This window comes from Tenrec ecaudatus, chromosome 13, assembly GCF_050624435.1.
Source record: "Tenrec ecaudatus isolate mTenEca1 chromosome 13, mTenEca1.hap1, whole genome shotgun sequence".
NCBI classification, from domain to species: domain Eukaryota; kingdom Metazoa; phylum Chordata; class Mammalia; order Afrosoricida; family Tenrecidae; genus Tenrec; species Tenrec ecaudatus.
The window spans coordinates 131,510,370-131,532,331 of NC_134542.1; the positions used below are offsets into that span (position 1 = coordinate 131,510,370).

Consider the following 21,962-nt stretch of genomic DNA (forward strand, 5'->3'; position numbering starts at 1 on the left):
ATTATTTTTCTTCACGTCATTCTGTATCATCCTCAGACTTCCTTCAGATTGTTTTTGCCTTTTTGTTTGATTCTCTTGTTTGCTGACGTCTACGTGGCTGTCTTTGAATTCATGGATTCATGGATTTGGTTTTCATTTTCTTCTATGATTCAGTTCTTGTACCATGAATTTTTATTTCTGCTATATAATTTTCTAGGTTCTGGGTTTCCTTTGGGTGTGAGGTTCTTAGTATCTCAATTTCTTCCCTGTTGTCAATTTGATCACCAGATCTCTTGTATGGCTGAAACATCGTCATTTTCTTTCTTTTTTTCTTATTTTCCTTTCTGGTAGTTTAAGGAATCCTTGCTCTGTGTATTCCCTTGGGTTTTGGTAACCTTCAGTTGTTGACACTTGTTTATCTTGATTTCTTGCGATAGCTGCTGTTGGCTGTTGTTTTCATGGCATAGTTGTATATGTGTGAAGGGTTCTGGGTTGTATGTGTGTATGTGGCAGAATGGAGTGTTTTGGGAGGTTAGAGGCTGAAGATCGGGTAGGAGCTGGAAATCTTATTTTGTGGACATTAGGAAAATGTGATAAGGTTGGGTGTGTTGTATGAATAGGAAATAGGGGCTTGGTTGAAAGTAGGGTTTAAGTGATGGAATTAGTAATATGTAGTCTTCTGGTTAGATTTTTTGATTATTTGGCAGAGTGGATTTTAAGAAGTGTGATAGTACTTATTAGTTCATGTGAAACGTGTGTCTTACTGAGAAAGGACAGCAGAGCATTGAGGTTGTGGTGCTTGGGATTGGTAGAGAGCACTTATATTTAACACAGTCACTTATGGACCCACTATATAATATAGGAAGAGTGCAACAGATGATGCTATTGTGTTTATAGCTGAGGACCCATAGCTTGGTGGCACAGCGTTTCTCTGGTCAAAGGGAGGGAGTGCCCTGCCAGGGAGAGTAGAGTAGTCTCTGGCATCCGTATCAAGCTATGCTATCTGTCCTTTATGCTGGAGTTCCAGGGTGGCAATAAGCTGTAGCCATGGAGGGCCAGGTGAAGGGGACCTTCTAATCACTGGGAGGTTGGGATGAGGTAAGGATGGGATGTCTCTGAGCTGGGGGCGGGAGAGCCACCAAAACTTGCTGGTATACTGGATTCCATGTACTTCAAGGGAAAATGAGTTTTGTAGGTTTCTTTCTTTTTTATTTTTTTAACAAAAATAAAACTGGAAAAGAAAATCTTGTCTTGAAGCACCCAGAGTTCAGGTTGCACTTCTGGTTTCCCCGGGTTGGGTCCCTATGTGTTAGACTCTAGGTGAAACTGCTCGTGTTCACTGGGAGTTTCTATCTTGTGACCATAATAGCTGAACTCTTGTAAGGATGGGGAGCGTAGGCCAGGTGTTAGCTAGAGCTATGGGGATTCTTTCCAGCCCACCATGAATTCTAGCCTCCATACATAGTTACCAGGGGTTAAAAAGGATTGTGCATGTGGACACCAGGCGAGGGGTGAGTTCTGTTTGGGGGGCAGTTAGTAGTAAGAGGGTCCCTCACATTGGAGAGCTGCCGAGCTACAGTAGCGGAGGCTGAGGGGGTTGATGCTGTCCTGGGCTCTGAGTTCACCGGGGTTGTAAAAGAGCAGTGGGTGGGGTGGGGAGATAAAAAATCTTCCTAGAATACCAAGAATTCAGGTCACATGACTGATTTCCCCTAATTCAGGTCCCTCCCTGTTGGTTTCTGGCTTGGACAAGGAGCGATCTAGTTCGGAGAAGCTATCTGGCCACCATCTTCTCGGGATCACCGTAATTTTTTATAAGTTTTCATTTGCCTTGATTCATGTTTCATATGGTACACAGTCTTATTATAAACAAATGCTTGTAGCTGCTTCCGCTTATTTGAATTGTGAGCTATCAGCAGATAAAGGTTCCAAAAAATTTGTTTCATCTACATTATTTAGGCTCACTCTACTTTGAGAGGAAACTTTTCCCAAGTCATCTTTTGATGGCCTTCCAACCTTAGGGCTCATCTTTTAGCACTGTGACAGGTAAGGTTTCACTGCTATTTATAAGATTCTCAATAGCTAATCCTGCAGATGTGTACTGTCAAGCTCTAGTAACTCTCTGGTACATGGCATGTTGATGGCTTAACTTCCAGCATTGCAGTTACCAAAGGCCAGCACTCTATGACAAACTGACAGACAACTGGGGATGTCTTTTTATTTAGACATTAGCATATCTTTAAGGCCATCACTACGGCTTCATTTAAATTGGAAAACATCTTTCTATACTAACTCAGAGCTCCTTAATCCTAGTTGTTAATTAGAATCTTTGGTGTGTTTTTATAAAATACTTAGGCTTTCAGACTCTCATCTTATCTTAGAGACTCCCAGATAATTCTTCTGGAATGGAGCCCAAGTATGGATATATTTTAAACTCTTGCCATATGATTTGTTGATTTTCAGCCAAAAATATAAGTTAGGGTCTGATATTTCTCAATTACAGCTCACCTGTAATTTGCATATTTCCAAACTCAATCTCAAATTCATTGACTAACAACTTCTGTCGGCTATACTTGGAAATTCCTGTGTTCTTGTGTCCTACTTATGTGATTCATATGAACTGAAAATTTGACCACTGTTGTGTGAGCTACAAATATCTAATTAATTAAAAAATATTATAGTTGTAATCTTTATAAAGTTCAGATGAGTATTTTATTTTCCTTTAACCAATAAAATCTGTTAAGTCAATGTCTTCCATTGAGAATCAGTGTACTGTGAACACTCTTCAAAACCATGGGTTGAACTTAGGGAGTCTCTTTTCAGAGAGGCTTGAACTAAGCCATAAAAACGGACAGCCTCAAGGGACTTTTAGCTCTCTGGTTTATCTCCTCAAGCGTATGTTGGAGTCCATGTTGCTCCTTTACGATTGATCACAAAAATTCCCGATCTGTTGTCTAACAGCCTAACTGCAACTCACTGCTAGCTGAGAATCTAGTACTTGAGGAGTGAGACTTCTGGGAAACACGCATGATAGGAGCAATCACCTTTTCCTTAGGACTAACTATAAGGGCAAGTTCCATGAACAAGATAAAATTTGTCTTTGCCACACTGACATAGGTCCACAGCAAAATTTTTGAAAGAATAGTACAGCCTTTTGACAATTTTTCTTCCCTAATCTTCACAGTAACCCATTGAGGAGAGCAGCTTTAATACTATTTCTATTTGGAAAATGCAAAATAACAAATTTAGAGACGGTCGCTAATTTGGCAACATAGGCTGAGAAACATCATTGTGGAGTTGAACCTTAACTTTAGTTTTCAATGAAACCATAGCTTAGGCTTTGTAGTATAACATAGTCCTCTGTGTAATTTAGTGATAGATAATTGGCTGTGTGCACTAAGCACACATCGGACAAAGGGGATTTAATAAGTGCTAACTATTGCTTTCCTGACCATCCTTGTAATAAAGAGCGAGGCTCCTTCTAAACCCTACAAACTCAGTGACCAGGCAGATCTCCCCTGCTGTCCCACACCTACAGGGTTTTCTTCTGCTACTTTCTCCAACTGGTTCCCACCCAATACATGGCTTTCCAAATAGATTGAGTTTAACGCTTGTAGCACAACCATGACTGACAGTATTTTTAAGAAACTCACAATGCATGTCCTTGGCTTCTACTGTGAAAGCACATGAACTCATGGACTCTCCTGAATCCATAATCCTGTAACACACCCAACAGCTGCCTGTTATCACTGCTGGTCACAGCATGACATGTTGCAACACTTACTTTGTTTGCTTTTATTAAAATTATTTTCCTTCATTTTTATTTGTTTATTTTCTCTTGTCTACTTCTTCATTCTATCCCATTTTCTTTCACCTCCCTTTTCTGTCTTTTTATCTTGTCTTAAAAAATCTATTCCACAGGACAGGAGGAGAATATTATTTCCCCACTAGTCAGCCACACCTATCACACCTACCACTACTAGTGTACCCAATAGGTGAATGCCACAATTCATTCCTCCATCCATGGATCAATAAACACAGTGAGTAAAAACAGCTCCCCCTGCCTGAAGCTGCTCTTTATGACCAGCAAAAAGGCGCTTGTATGTACACTCCTCCAAGCTACTCCACCCACTAGACAGAAGGTTAAAGGGGAGAGCACTGCCAAACTGATACCAGACTAACATGCCTATGCCTACACTGAATATATTAAAACAACAGCAACAAAATAGAGTGCAAGAGAATAATACATACCACCAAATAAATATAGCAACTCCTAAAAGTGCTGAACACAACAGGCAGCTTCAAATCAAATAAAGAAAAGTTATGATGGGGCGATTAAGTGATAAAAATAAATAAATGGAAATCTCCTCAATGAATAACAGATCATAGAACTACCTGATTGGAAACATTGCATATGTAAAGAGCTCAGTGAAATGATAAATGAAATTAAGGAAAACACAAACAATACCCTAGAATATATATTTTAAAACCATACAAGAGCAAATAGACAAAATGAAAAAGGCAATTATAAACTATAAAATATCAATTATGTATTCAAATTATTAATGTTAAATTTTAGGAGACACATCTTGCTGAAAGGATAAGAAAGTAGAATCTAATCAATTAGATTAGATTAGAATACAAATTATTGCTGAATTAGAATACAAATTATTTAACATAAATGTGTATGAAGAAAGAAGTCAGGAAAAAATGTTGACAGATGAATAAATCTTTAAAAATATGTGGGACAGATCCAGGAGGGACATTTTTTTTTTTAAACAATTTATTGGGGCTGATACAATTCTTTTCACAGTTCATACATATACATACATCAATTGTATAAAGCACATCTGTACAGTCTTTGCCCTAATCATTTTTTTTTCTCTTTTCTTCTTTTACATTTTATTAGGGACTCCAACAACTCTTACCACAATCCATACATATACATACATCAATTGTATAAAGCACATCCATACATTCCCTGCCCCAATCATTCTCAAGGCATTTGCTCTCCACTTAAGCCCCTTGCATCAGGTCCTCTTCCCCCCCCCCTCCCTCCCCTTTCCCCCCTCCCTCATATGCCCTTGGTAATTTATACATCGTTATTTTGTCATATCTTGCCCTATTCGGGGTCTCCCTTCCCCCCTTCTCTGCTGTCCCTCTCCCAGGGAAGAGGTCACATGTGGCTCCTTATAATCAGTTCCCCCTTTCCAACCCACTCACCCTCCACTCTCCCAGCATCGTCCCTCACGCCCTTGGTCCTGAAGGTATCATCCACCCTGGATTCCCTGTACCTCCAACCCTCATATGTACCAGTGTACAGCCTCTGTCCTATCCAGCCCTGCAAGGTAGAATTCGGATCATGGTAGTTGGGGGGAGGGAGCATCCAGGATCTGGGGGAAAGCTGTGTTCTTCATCGATACTACCTCACACCCTAATTAACCCATCTCCTCTCCTAAGCCCCTCTATGAGGGGATCTCCATTGGCCGACACTTGGGCCTTGTGTCTCCACTCTGCACTTCCCCCAGGAGGGACATTTTAACAGCGATACTAATACCAGAATAAAAAGGCGGTACTATAATACAAACAAGACACAGAGAAAATTGTTGAAGATTTCTAGGGAAAGATGTTCTCAATAGCATATGCAATATGAACATGTATACACCCAAGATGTCCAACAAAGCCCTCACAGGAAAGATCCTTAAAGAAAGTCAATGAGATATATAATAATCAAACTTTTTAAAACCAAAGACAAAGGAATAATCTTGAGAGCAGAGAGAGGAAAGAGAGGTGTTACCTGAAAAGGGTAACCAGTAAGTCCAAGCTTTGATTTCTCAGCAGAAACCACGAAGGCAAGAAGTCAACAGAATGACAAATATAAAACCATGGGGGTGGGGTGGGGAGGGACCTGACAATTATATACCTAGCAAACTTATTTCTCATAAAGTAGGGGGATTTGTATAAAACCAAATCAATTTTATAAGAAACGACCAAATAAGTTCACTGGACAGTGAATAGATATCAGATAACGACTTACAATTAAGACATATGACAACATCACTGAGAAAGCAACACAGAAAAAATAATTTTCAATAATAAAATAAGCTTACAAGATTTAAAATAGAATGCCAGAGGCATCCATTTGTAAACGATAGCATCTACAAGGCAAAAAAGAGAATAAATGGTATAATTACATAGCTTTCAAATAGAGAGAATGATATCAAGATGGAATACGCTGATAAATATTAGGAAGATAAAAATAAATTACAGGGTAACCACAAAGAAGTATAATGGACCCTCTAACAAAAATGAATAAGAAAAACATCATGAAATCTTATACGCATAAGATCAACAACAACAAAGAAAATCTGTTAACAAAAGGAACTCAATACAGAAAAATATATAGAACGGAGACATCATCAGCACCATTATAAAAAAACCTAAAAATGACAGCAGTAAATTAACACCTATCATTAATTACAGCAAATATAAATGTTTTAATGCACCAACCATTGAGAGTGGCATAATAAATTTGAAAAAAACTGACTCCACAATGGGATGCCGACAAAACACACATTTTATACACAAAAACAAAATTAATAACCAAAGTTGGAAAAATATGTTAAGCTAATAGCAACCAGAAAAGAACAGGTGTGGCAATATTTAGTTCCAATAAAAAAAATACTTCAAGGCAAAAACCAGCATAAAGACTAGGAAGAGCATTTTATAATGATTAAAAGGTCAATCCAACAAGGGACATAACTGTGGTAGTTACAATATCTGTTGTCAATTTGAAATATAATTGAGACATAATTTGTTGTCACTAAGAGTCAGTAAGAGTGAAGGGGTGGAGTTTAGCCTGTCAATCAGGCCACAGCTTGATGACCTCATTTGGAGGTGCTAAGGAGATAAATAGCTCGCTTGAGGTGAAACATATACTCACTCCCTGCGAGACAGTCCTGTGGAGAAGACACAGTAGCCACGCTAGAGCCCTGGAGCTGAAGGAGCCACATGGAGACCCCTGCCATTGCTGAGATGCTTCCACTACCACTGGATCCACAAGACTTTCCACCCACTGGCCTGTGATCTTCCTGGATTTGACATCATTTCAAATGTTTTGTGAGTCGGAAGAGGACTTTATAGATTGGTATCCGACATATGGGCTAATATTGGACTTATGGACTTGATCTGGGCTGTGATGTTTTCTCAATATTCAATTGCTTTTGTATATAAAATTTTTGTTATACACATATGAGTGTCTATGAATTTGTTTCTCTAGTCTACCTGGACTAACACAATAACTATAGCAAATGTCTACATACCTAATCAAAGAATACAAAATACACAAAATTAACATTAATAATGTGACACCAGCATAAGGAAGACAACCTGTTATATGCAGACAACACAAATTTTTTGTTAAAAATGGAAGGAGTTGAAGCACTTTTTGATAAAGACCAAGGGTGGTAGCCTTTGGCATGGATTCCAACACAATGTAAATAAGACCAAAATCTTCACAACTGGACCAAGAGGTAACATAATGATAAATGGAGAAAAGACTGAAGTTATTAAGGATTTTATCTGGCTTGAATCCATAATTAATGTGTGTAGAAGAAGCAGTGAAGTGATCAAGTGATGCCTTGCATTGGGTAACTCTGTTGCACATCTCTTTAGTGTTGAAAAGTAGAAATTTCACTTTAAGGACTACGGTGGACCTGACCCAAGCCATGATATTTTCAATAGCCTCATATGCAGGTGGAAGTTGCATAGCAAATAAGGAAGACCTAAGAAGAATCAATGCATTTGAGTTGTGGTGATGGAGAAGAACACAGAAAGTACCATGAACTTCCCAAAGAATCAACAGATCTGTTTTGGAAAGGTGCAACCAGAATCCTCCTTGGAAATAAGGATGGTGATACTTCATATCATATATTTTTGGTAGATTTTCAAGAGAGGATAGTCCCTTGAAAAGGGCATCATGATTTTTAAAGTAGAAGAATAGCAAAAAAGAAGAAAGCCCTAGACAAGTTGGATTGGCATAGTGGTTGCAACAATGGGTTCAAACACAACAAGGGTTAGTAGGTGGCACAGGACTGGGAGGTGTTTTGTTCTGTTGTATATAAGGTAGCTATCTGTGAGTTAGAGCCAACTGGACAGCACCCAGCAATATCAGCAAGATGGGAAAGAGAAATAGTCAGCTCCACAATATTAGCAAGAGAGCTTAACATAATATTTTCATGTAAGATAGAACAACTTGTAGGAAAATCTCTAAGGTACAGAAAATCTCAACAATAGTCAATCAAAATGACCTCATAGATTGATGCAAAGTATGCTGTCAAAGAAATACAATAAAATTTATATTTTATTCTATTGTACATGAATCATATATTATGAGACAAAGAAAGGCTCAATCAAGTTTAAAAGATTTAAATACTACAAACATCTCCTCAGACCACAATGCTATAAACTTATAAATCAATAGTAGGAAGGTCTGAGGGATGTTATGGAGAGATCTAATACATAGAAACTGAACAACACATTGTATAAAACTACTGAGCAATAGAAGAAATAAAATGTGGGGGAAACTTCTAGAGAAAATATAAATGGAAACACAACTTTTCAAGAATTTAGGACTCAGCAAAACCAGTGCTCAGAAGTAAATTCATAGCAATAAATCCATATCAGAAACGCAAACTAAAATCTGTATCTTAGCCCCAAAATTCCAGCAATTAAAAAAGAGCATCAAAATAGGTGGTAGTTTCTTGAAAAGAGAAAATAGTAAAAATTAAGCAGAAATAGAATGAACTAGATTAGACTAGACTAGAAGTTGCTTCCTTAAAAGTGTAAACAATATTGATAACCATAAACAAATTCAAAAAGGAAAAAGGGCAGATGCAAAAACTATCATTAAGAAATGAAATATGTGAAGTTACAACAAAACTACTGGTATTTTTCTATAATATATAGTAACATGATACTATAAGACATGTACTACATTCTATTTCCCTCTTGTTATATATAAATATATTTACATAATATACATGCCTGTATTTAGCCCTCTATAAATGTCCTTTGCCTCCTGGTTCTTTCATTTATTTCCTTTCACTTTCCTCTTGTCCCACCATCATGTTCAACCCTTATTCGGGTTTAGTAATTCCTCACTATTACATTGCCCTTGATTAAGCCCCAATAGTCATCCTATGGACTTCTCTCCATTGATTTCAGTTTACCCTTGTCCCTGGGTTGGTTGCCCACCCCATTTCTTTTTCCAATCTCCCCTTCTCTGGTATCCCCCCGCCCCTTACAAATCAGTTAGACCAGAGCATGCACACTGGTAGAGATAAGAGCCCACAACACAGGGATTCCAGGATAGATAAAAACCCTCAGGACCAACAATGACAGTGGAGATACCAGGAGGATAAGGGGAAGGTGTGGGGAGGAAGGGGGAATCGATCACGGGGATTGATATATAACCCCCTCCCAGGGAGATGAACACCAGAAACATGGGTAAAGAGTGAGAGCAGATGATGTAAGATATGAAAACAATAATCTAAACTTATCAAGTGTCCGTGAGGAAGGGAGGCCAGGGGAGGGAGTGGTAAAAAATGAGGAGCTGATGACAAGAGCTCAAGTAGAAAGAAAATGCTTTGAAAATGATGAGGGAAACATGTACAAATGTGCTTGACACATTTGATAAGAGTTGTAAGAGCCCCCAATAAAAGAATTTAATAATAAAAATATACACTATAACAAATTGAAAACATACAATAAAGGGGAAAATATGTGGAAACACATGACTTGCCTAAATTAACACAGAATGGGCTAGAGATTTTGAATAGACACACAATTAAAAAAGAAATTTAATAGGCCAATTTCCCTGTCTTTCTTTAAAAGAATGCTTACTTAGATGGCTTCACTAGAAAATTCTTCTTAACATTCAAATAAAACATTACACTAATTCTACTCAGACTATCCTAGAGCACAAAAATTACAGAATATTCTTGAATTCCTTTTGTGAAGCAGCATAACCCTGATAGCAATGCCAAGCAAAGACACCAGTAAAAATGCAACAGGGGACCAATATCTATCATATCATGAAATATATATTTTTTTCAAGAAAAATCTAGCCAATGGAATCTAAAACCATAAAGATATACAGTGGATTATGAAAAGTGGGGTCCACACCAGATAATCAGGAATAATTCCACATCAGAGAAGCAATTTCACTTAATCCAATACATAGATGAAATAAAGGGAAATATCAAATGGTGGAAAAAGGCATTTGATAACAATCTAGTCCATACCCACTTCCCCCCACCCCATCCAAAATGTCAGCAAAATGGGAATAGAAGAAAAATTACTCCACCTAATTGAGGGCATATCCACAAAGCCATCTGCTAATATTATTTCCAATGGTGGGAGAATGAAAGAATTCCCCTTGTGAACAGGCACTAGGCATGGATTGTCTATATTGCCTTCCCTTTTAAACATTCCTAGCCAGGGCAATGAGGCAAGCAAGAGAAACCGAAAGCATCAACATTGGCCAAGTACTACTGGAGATGAACAACAAAGTAAAAGGTTTCACTCTTCTTCATTTCACAACTTACTATGCACTTACCAGGAGCCTTGGTGGCAGTTCAAAACTACCAACTGCTCCACGGGAAAGGTTGAAAGATTTGGCTTCTTTGCCCAGTGAAGAAATAGATATAGCGTAGGATACCCATGGGGTCATTTCAATTCTGTTCTATACCCTTGTTGTGAGTCAGAATTGACTCGAGCAGGGAGTTGTTTGCATTGAGTCATTATGCAGTTATAGTAGTTAAAACTCATACAACAGACACTTAGACCAGCAGAACAGAACGGAGAAAACAAGTAAATCTATACATTCATATAGACATATGAATATCCCCGGTTTCTTTGGTCTTCCATTTGCACTTTTAATTCCCTCTCTCTTTTCTTTACTGCTTTAACTCTAGTTCAGAATATATATATATATATATATATATATATATATATATATATATATATATATATATATATATAATATAATTCTGGATTATTCTCCAGGCTTTTTTATTCAATGTCCAACTTTCCCCAATTCTATACTGACTATAGATGATTGAAATCAATAAAAATTTCCCAAATTCATTCTATGAAGGGAACATAACCCTGATACCAAAGCCAGGCAAGGGCCCCACAAAGACAGGAAACTACAGACCAATATCCCTCAAGAACACAGACACAAAAATTCTCAACAAAATTCTGGCCAATAGAATCCAACAGCGTATCAAAAAATAATTCATCATGACCAGTGGTATTTAGACCAAGGATGGAAGGATGGCTCAATTTTAGAAAAACAATCAATGCAATCCACCCCATTGAGATAGTTTATTGTACCAACCTAGCCAGTAAACACACATAGGGTTAATTGAAGGGCGGAGAGATAACTCATTGAGCCTCGCCTTCCTAGTTCTCGGGTCTCTTGCTTTCTGATGGTCAGACCAGGGTGCAGCTGCCTTAGCCAGTTCCCTGCTTCAGCTGGCAAGGTTCACTTCCTGCAGCACATCCCTGAGGAAAAGCCACATGGACCTACCCCAATGAAGCCCTGGGTGCTGGAGCAAGCGCGTGGAGACCCCTGTCAGCTCTGAGATGCTTTCACATTCACTGATTTGGCTTTCCTTGTGCAGTCGGCATCATTGCGTGTGTTTGTGAGATAGAGGATTTTGTGGATTGGTGTTGGACATATGCGTTAATGTTGGGCTTATGAACTTGGGCAGCACTGGGTTGGGATGTTTTCTTGATGTGCACTTACCCTTTATTTAAAACTCTGTCTTATACATATGAGTTTCTGTGGATTTGTTTCTCTAATGTACCCAGACTAACACAACATTGACAGGACAAAGAATAACAACCACATGATCATATTAATAGATGCAGAAAATGTATTAGGCAAGATCCATTCCTATTTCCAATGAAACACTCAGCAAAATAGGAAAAGAAGGAAAATTCCTCAACATCAAAAAGGCAATAAATAAAAAGCTAATGGCCAACATAATACTCAGTGAATAAAAACCAAAAACATTCCCCCTGAGAATGGAACCAGACCAGGACGAACCCTATCACCACTTTTATTCAATATTGTGCTTGAATTCTTAGCCAGAACCATTATACGACAGAAAGAAGTCAAGGCAATAGTCTGGGGAACGAAGATGTGAAACTTGTTATTTGCAGATGTGATGATTTGATATAGAGAGAGCTTCGAGGACTTCACAAAACAACAATAAAAACAACAACACTGTTGAAACAATTGAGGGATATGGTAAAGTAGCAGGGTGTAAGATTAACAAGAAGAAATAAAATGAGCTTCAAGCTTTTAAGACCCCAGATGCTATATCTTTCAATAGCTGGGCACCAGCAGTTTTTTTTCACTATATTTGCGTATGCATCCATTGTGTCTTCAGTGATGCTGTTGAGAAGGTGTGTATCATATAATACCACATTATTTGAGCAAATTTTTCTTCTACTGAGGTAAGATTTAAGTAGAGGTATGTATATATATATATATATATTTACATATACATATCTAAGTTTATACTTATATATATATGATTTTTACTTTCTTCTTTTCTTCTTTCTTTCCTCCTGCCCCACTATCATGTTTACCCATTGTTCACCTCTTGGTAATTCCTTTCAGATACATTTTAATTGATCAAACACGACCATCACTTTTAGATCCCTTACTATTCCCCTGTCACTGTCATTATTTGCTCATTGCTCCCCTCCCCACTCCTCTTCCTCTCTCATGCTCCCCTTGGAACCATCAGTCCATTCTTGTCTCCTTGGGCTTGCTTATGCTGCCTAACTTATAGAGACAACGAGAGAGAAGGAAGAAAAAAAATAGAGCGAGAGTGAGAGAGAGATACTATACATATAGTTCCAAATCTAACTGTTATCCAGACCCAGAATAGATGAGTATTCCTCTGTTCCATAGCACCCAGGGCCTATTGTAATCCACCAGTCCACAGGGAAGCAACAAAGCCCACATGGCAGAAGCACACCAGCCTGTGTGATCATGAGGTGTTGACAGGAAAAGATATTAGAAGTTCAAAGGCAAGCAATCATCAGATTGACATGAAGGAGAGTAAACAAAGTGGAAACCCCAACCCCACCTGTAAGATAATTGGACAGTCCCTCACAGAAGTACCACATGGAAGGGAAAGTATATCCAGGGTGCAGTATAGCACTGATGAAACTATATCCTCTAGTTCTTCTTACTATTATGGTCTTAGTTTCACCTCATGAATCTTGTTAGACTTGTGTAAGCTCATTTGTATAATTAAGGTCATTCAATGCATGAAATCCAAGATTGATAACTGCTTCAGAAATAGTAATGGGTATCACGATTCCCAGAGAGGGGTGAAGGAGGAATCAATAGCAATAATGACTGTATAACTCCACTCAAGGGGAGTGAATAAAAGAATTGTAGGTGAACGGATACATTGGATTTTGTAAGATATGGAAAAATTAAAAGTAAATAAACAAATACTCTAGTAATGATATATAATATAATAATAAGGCTTCTTGTGGTATAGTGAGGGAAGAAGGAGGGTAAAGGAGAGCTGATATCAAAGTGTTCAAAAAGAAGGAAAAAATTAAATGATGGAGTTTTTTTTATTTTGATGGCAGCAATAGGACAACTATGCTTGATCTAATGACTTAAGGAATTTTATAATATCTGTAAGAGGTCCCAATAAAATGATTTCAAAAAGTAAGAAATCAATTTTATTGATTGTGAAGAGAGCTCTGAAAAAGACTTCAAGCAAACAATACCATTTACCATAGCCACACAACAGTTGAAATACTTAAGAAAAAACTTAAGAAATAAAAGACTTATACAAAGAAACTATAGAACATTATTTTAAGGAACCAAAAGAGACCTACACAAATGGAAGGATATTTTATGTGAATAGATATGAACATTTAATATTGTAATATTATCTAAATCAATCTATAAAAACAATGTTACTCTGATTCAAATCCAATGTCATTCTTTAAAGAAATGGAAAAATTAATTACCAACTTCATATGGTGAGGGAAGAGACCCAGAATAAGCAAAGGATTATTTAAAAGAAGACAACGTAGGAGGACAGTCACTACCCAACCTAAGAACTAATAACACAGCACAAGTAGCCCAAACAACTGGTTATTGGTATTATGATAGATACCTAGATCAAAGGGACAGAACAGAAAACCCTGAAACAAATGGATCCACCTGCAGGGAACTGATTTTCAACAAAGGACCAAAAAGCAGTAAATGGGGAAGGGACAACCTTTTGAGCAAATTAGCTTGAAAAATACAATCTCTATCTGCAGAAGAATGAAATGAGCCCCATAATTTACCCATGCACAAAAATGATGGTTGTTGTTAGGGGTCAGTGAGTTGGTTCCAACTCACAGTGACTCCATGTACAAATGAAAACATCGCTCGGTTATGTGCCAAGGTGGATTAGAGTTCTAAATGTAAACTCCTGAGCTATAAGGATCATCAATGAGAGAATTGTGACAAACTTAAGGACCCTGTTGCAGGACATGCACATTCTATCAAAATATAATAAAGAATAACACATAGGTGAAGAAAACATAGATTTGGACCCACTAACAAAGAAATATTTGTCATATGAAAAGACTTCAGCAACAGAAAATCTGGGAACCACTGTGCTGAATGAAGTTAGTCAATCACCAAAGAACAAATATTGTATGAGTCTAGTAGTATATGAGCAAAGATCAAACAAAAGTAGACTTCTGTTCTCAAGTCATGTAATCTTATCTCACAAGCAGTGAGATAGTGCTCGCCTAGTGGTCATGAACCATATATCACTTCCTTATTTTCACATTTTTAAAAACAGTTAAATTAGGGAGGCCTCACTTCAGCTGAGTTTAGTTTCTCATGATGTATGGACAGAGAGACCATCAGCTCCTGCCAAATAACATTTTTGTATGGTAATCCCAAATTAACAGACACTCTTACAAGAGTGGTTAGTGATTAATTATATAAGTATATTTATATATGATGATGGGGAAATATATCTACATGCATATATTTATAGGTTTGGTATTAAGGTAGCAGCTGGACATTGGGTGTCCACTCAAGTACTTCCTCAATGCAAGAATACTTTGTTCTATTAAACTGGCATTCCATGATGCTCACCTTCCCAATCGCTGAAGACAAATGTGTGCATAAGCAACTGTGGTAAAGAAATCTGATGGTGACATAAGGTGTCAAAGGGACCAGGTATCAGGCATCAAAGAACAAAAAATCATATCATTGTGTGCCCACCTTCCCGATATGATCGCTGAAGACAAATTTGTGCATAAGCAAATGTGGTGATGGAAGCTGATGGTGCCCGGCTATCAAAAGATATAGCATCTGGAGTCTTAAAGGCTTGCAGGGAAACAAGTGGCCATCTAGCTGAGAAGCAATAAAGTCCACATGGAAGAAACACACCAGCCTGTGTGACCACGAGCTGTTGAAGGGATCAGGTATCATCAAAGAACAAAAAATAATATCATTGTAAATGAGTGTGAGTGCAGAATGGAGACTCAAAGCCTATTTGTAAGCAACTGGACACCCCCTTACTGAAGGGTTGTGGGGAGGAGATGAGCCAGTCAGGGTGCAGGGTAGCAACGATGAAACATATAGCTTTCCTCTAGTTCTTAAATGCTCCCCCCACCAACACTATCGTGATCCCAATTCTACCTTACAAATCCAGCTAGACAAGAGGATGTACACTGATACAAATAGGAACTGTAAACACAGGGAGTCCAAGACAGATAATCCCTTCAGGACCAGTGGTGAGAGTGGAGATACAGGAGGGTGGAGGGAAGGTGAGGTAGAAAGGGGGAACGGATTATAAGGCTCTCCATATAACGTCCTCCATGGAGCTTGGACAACAGAAAAGAGGGTGAAGGAAATCGGACAGTGTAAGATTTGAAAAATAATAATAATTTATAAATCATCAAGGGTTCATAAGGTAGGGAGGAGCAGGGATGGAGGGGGTGGGAAATGAGGAGCTAATAACAAGGGCTCAAGTAGAAAGCAAATGTTTTGGGAATGATGAGGGTAACAAATATACAAATGTACTTGACATGCAATGGATGTATGTATGAATTGTGATAAAAGTTGTACGAGCCCCCAATAAAATTATTTTTTTAAAAAACAAGAGTGACATCCTAATTGAACACTTGATTTAGTTTCTATCTATCTCCTGGCTATGCAGGCTGAATATTATAGACAATTTAGACTTTATACCTGTCTTTTCCAAGAAAAAAAAACATGTTCTAAAATTGACTGCGGTTGTACCATTCTTTTCTAATATAATTGAACTATTGAATTGTATGATATGTGATTTTTATATCAGTATAACAGTGGACAGTGAACTATATGTTTGGTGACCAGAAGTTGAACTAGTGAATGGACATAAATGCTCATCATCAAGTATTACTGGATTTCTGATTATCTTCTGGTGCATGGTAACATGAGCACTTCCTTTTTTTCTCATTAACATTAGATATGAGCATCAAATTTGCCTTGAGCTATGAAGTGGGAATAGAATTTATATGTGTGTCATATCTAAGCTGATGCCTTCAGAATTAGTGTGTGATCCACCTTATTTTCTCTTCTCTATTCTTCTACAGAACACTTATAATTAGTGAATCTTCTTCCATCAAACTGGTTCCTCGAGGAAGGAGACATGGAATAACTCTCCTTGTTCATCTACAGTCACTAAGGTTTTGAGTTATTTGTTATGCAGCATGATAAAGACTGTCTTATCTGCTTCACAAAATCAGTACCCTCATTAGCTGTAATCTATAATTAACTGCTTTTCTATTGTCACAGCACGCTTGGTCCTAGTAAGCATTATGTTTTTAACTCCCGGAGATAATTTGTAGTTTCTAGTACTAAAATTCTTTGTCCTTAACTTGTGTTTCTCCCTTTGAGCAGAACTATATTTAAATTGTATCTGAATTCTATCCTAGCAAATTTACTAATATTAAAGTAAGAAAACCTAGACCTGAGTGTTGACTTCATCATTTACTAACCACAGGAAGCATGATGAATAATTTACCCTCTCTTACTCTTGATCACTGTGTCTATAAAATATAATAATGCTTGTCATATTTCCCTAACAATATTGTGAGTAAAGGCTGTTCTGTTGTTGCTATTTGCCATTGAGTTGGTCCAACTCATAGTGGCCTTATGTAAAATAGCATGCAACACTACCCATTCAGGAAACATCCTCATAATCTTTGTCATTTTCAATTCTATCCTTGCAACCCTCTGGTCAGTCTATCTGGTCAAGAGAATTCCTCCTTTTTGCTGCTGATCTACTTTATCTAGACGATACCAATTTCCAGGGACTAGTGTCTCCTAACAACATGTCCAAAGTATCTGAGACAAACTGCTACCATCTTCATCTAAGACCAGCACTATCATTCAATTTCATTGATTCTTCTTCAATATTCCATCTTCAATGTCCAACTTTCACATGCATATGAAGTGATTGAAAATACCATGGCTTCTCAGGTATATGTTAATCCTTGCTTTTCAACCCTCTAGAGAGGTTTTGCAGAGTAGATTTATATTATGCAGTGCGATGTTTGACCTCTTGACTATTATTTTCATAAGCATTGATTATGTTTCTAAGCAAGATGAAATTCTAGACAACTTCAGTATTTTTCTCACTCGCTCATCAGGTAGATGTCAACCCATAGTTGACCCTATAAAACAGAGTTGAACTGCTCACGTGACTGTTCATGAGAGTAGAAAGCTCTGTCTTTCTTCCAATATTTTTTTCTTTACTTTTCCCCAACAGTTTTATTGGCATATAATTTACTATTCATACAATTAAATAGTTCAATCACATCAAGAAGAGTTGTACAATCATCACCACAATCAGTTTCAGAGCATTTTCTTCATTTTTGTACTCACCTCCCCTCAATTTCCCCTGTCATATGTCCAAGGAAAAATTAATCCAGTTACTGTCTATAGAAGATTTATTTATCCCAATATATTTTCTAATTTGGAAATAATATCTATGATAAAACATTTCCATAAAGTGAATTCTAATTCATAATAATCTTATGAATAGAGTTTCCTAGGCTGTAAGTCTTAGGGGGAAAATAACCTAATCTCTCTCACTTATCCTATAGACAAAACTATCTCTTATATACATATGAGTTTATGTGGAGTTGTTTCTTAATGCACCCAGACTATCACACCTCCTTTCATCGGTCCAAAGTGGGAAGACAGATTGTTGTAATTGCCAAAAGCATTGTAGCTTCTGCCACCTCCAAAATTGCTTCTGTCATTACCAAATTATTATAACCATCGCCACAGCTGCCACCAAAGCTGCCACATCCACTGAAGTTTCTGCCAGACCAAAGTTGTCATTCCCACCAAAACCACCTCCTTGGCTACCACCGAAATTTCCAGAATCGTTTGGACCTCTCTGTGTAGAAGAGGGACTGGCCATCTATTGCTTCAGCAGGACTTTCCTTACTTCACAGTTGTGGACATTTACAGTGTGGTATTTCTGAATGACAATCTTCTCTATGGAATCATGGTCATCAAAAGTCACAAAAGCCCCTCATCTGGCCACTGCCTCATTCAGTCAGGATTTCAATCACTTCAATTTGCTCATTTTGCTCAAAGTAGTCTGATAGCAGGTGGTCTTCACTGTCTTCTTTGATACCATCAGCATGATTTCTTCACAGAGAATAGGCACCTGGTCTTTGAGAAGGTCTGACTGAGACAGCCCTCTTTGTTTCTAAAACCCCTCCACCCAATGTGCGTGGTCTTCCATTCATGGTTGCATCCACATCCTCTGCAGTAGAGTCAGTGACAACTCCAACGCCTCTGGAAAGCTTGGTGTTTGGATCTCTCATTACTACACAGTCCAAGAGAGTTCCTCATTGCTCAGTACGGCTCCACACACCCTGATCTGATGTTTGAAAGCTCAACCCTCCAATGAAGAGTTTCCGTAGCTGCTCAGTGTCTTTTGGAGACTCTGATGTAGGCCTGACCGCAGTGTGGGGGGGTAGGGAAACCCTGAGGACGCTTCCTGCACAGCACACACAGGCAGAAAGCTGTTAAAATCTTCATTAGAGCACCATTTGGGAATGATGTATTATGCATGTTTGTTCCAGTGTCAGTAAAAGGTGCTTCTACAAAATAATAACATGTTTTACTAAGTTGAAATATTAAAATGTGAAGTTATTGTTTCTTTACATTTCTTCTTCATATTTCTGACAGTGTTGTTTTCACCTTTCCAGGCCATCCGAGAAGAATTTCGTGCACTTTGATTTTTAGCACATTAAAATGACTTTTCTGGCATCCTCAACGAACTCAAATTATGTTCCTTTGGAATGTGACACAGATACATCTGAAGGGGCAACTATCTGTAGGGTGAATGGGGTGTGATTTCCTAATGAAATTCTCATAGGAAAACCCTTGCTAACTGAGATAGTTAGTTTATTGTGCCAACCTGGTTCATAAACATATGTGGGGTTAATTGAAGAGTGGAGCGATAAATAGCTCGGTGAGCCTCACCTCTCAAGTTTCAGGGTCTCTTGCTTTTTGCTCAGCGGACCAGGGTGCAGCTGCCTTAGCCAGTTCCCTGCTTTAGCTGACAAGGCTCTCTTACTGCAAGACATCCCTGAGGAGAAGCCGCATGGACCTACCCTGATGTGGTCCTTGGTGCTGGAGCAGCTGTGTGGAGACCCCTGCCAGTACTGACAAGCTTACACGTTCACTGACTCGGCTTTCCTACTGCAGTTGGCATCATTGTGTCTCTTGTGAGATGGAGGAGGACTTTGTGGATTGGTGTCAGACATATGGGCTAATGTTGGACTTGTGGGCTTGGGCAGCACTGGGTTGGGATGTTTTCTTGATGTGCACTTACCCTTTATATAAAACTCCCTCTTATACATATGGGTTTCTGCATATTTGTTTCTCTGATGTACCCAGACTAACACACTAACTTTTAAACAGATAGAAAGCTGCAATTAAAAAAAACTCTTTGGCACAGTTGTCTTGGCTTTTTAATTCACTATCCCAGTATCCCATTTTCTTGGGACATCCATGTAGTAAGCCCCTGTGTTCATGTTATGGACTTCAAGACAATCTACCAAGACGATTCTTTTGGAATCCCCTCAACCAGGTGCTATGCAGACTTCTCGTTGAACTGACAGAGCAGATCTTCCCAGGAGCCACAATGATGATTCAGCCTTTCTCTGAGTCATGTTGGCAAATCCAAGAGTCTGCGAGTTGTCTTCTTTAGCTTTATGTTTGCTAAAGAGATCGAGGTAACGATAAACTCTTTGAGTCAACTGATTTTTGTGCAACACTTTCCTCATTGCTGGAGGTATCTTGAGATTAAGACAAGTTATTAATGAAAGAACTTATCTGCAGCCATCCACTGACTGCAGAGGTATGTTTATACATGATTTGATTAGAATAAGTCTGTGCAGACACGCACAGGAACCCCCGGGAGTAATACTTTTTGACTCACTAGGTATGCATCCAAATGCTTGCTCACATAAGGTGCTTTACTTTTATCTTGGATTTAATTGATTTAAATGAAAACTCAGTAATATCATTATAATAAATAACAACTTCTGATACAGGCTGTCTGTTTCCAAGCACACCTTCACCTTCTCCAAAAACCTTATAAATCTAGCATCTAGTTTAACACTATATTGTAGTGAATTTGACCGAGTTTAGAATTGATCAAGAAAAAGGTATGACCAAGAGCTTGCATTGTTGCACAATAAGCTTTTCAGGGTTGTATTGACAGCCTCTTGCAGTGGGAAGCCCCTCACAGTAGAGACCAGGAGCACAGGGAGCCCCCAGAAGGGAAAGAAGGCATGAATTCCCACACGTCACTGCCAAGTAGAGAAAAGAATTGGATACCTACACAATCTTCCTGACATAATTCTTCAAGCAAGGCTGTGTCTCTGGATTAGAGAACTCTGAGCAACAACAGTGTTTAAGGAGCCTTTAAATGGCAGAGTTTTATTTTCTCTTAGGCTAACAGACATTGGTGTCAATTTCTAGGGATACGGAAAGTAGCCAGACTCTAAGTGGTTAAAATCTGCTTATTCAAACCGCAGTTTTTTATACTATTGGATGTGGACATATTGGAGTTACTTAAACTCACACCACTTTGTTCCCCTAACAAAATATGGGAAGATCAAACAACTTAAGAATCCGAGTTCCACAATTTGCTGTCACATGTGAGACCATGTGCATCCAGTTGGTTTCTCAGAGAGTCGGTGAACACCTTGTACTTGTAGAACTGAAATTGTGGACCCCACCCCCCCGCATTGTCCTGCCGTGGGGTTAATTAGAATAGTTGACACAAGATTTCTGGTGCATTTCAAGCACCGACTTTCATCCCTTATCTGAATTTATGAAGATGATCTACTTTTCAGAACATTGCTTTCTCCTCCAGGTGTGGACAGAAAGTTTTCCTCTTTGACCTAATATGATCCAAATTGAAAGTAGAATATTGAAAGAATGCACAAGAAGCACTGTCTTCATTTTCAGCCTATGAATTAACAAAGAGAAGGCTGAACTAGCATGAATAATTTAACCTTTTGAATATCTCATATTGCTCTAGCTGAAATAAACAATGTAATTTTAATTGTTTCACTCCTCATCATGGTGAAAATAATTAGATATGCTATGGCATATTATGATGTGTTTACGTATAAAATATATATGTGAACATATGTATGTTTAGAGAACAGTGTCATGAAATTCCATTGATTTAAAAAATACATCACTAGGTTATATGTGTATTTTTGTTTAGAAAAGATAGCAAAACACCAAGGGTTTTGCTTCCTTATTTGTTGGGCCAAAGCATGTTGAACTCTTAGTATTTCATAATATTAAAACACATTATTTAAGTACCAGAATAATT

General features: G+C 38.1%; 1 pseudogene; it reads right to left on the reverse strand.

Moving 5' to 3' along the window:
* Positions 1–18,235: 18,235 nt before the first annotated feature.
* LOC142424102 (heterogeneous nuclear ribonucleoprotein A1-like) lies at positions 18,236–20,394 on the reverse strand (annotated as a pseudogene).
* Between the last annotated feature and the right edge of the window lie 1,568 nt (positions 20,395–21,962).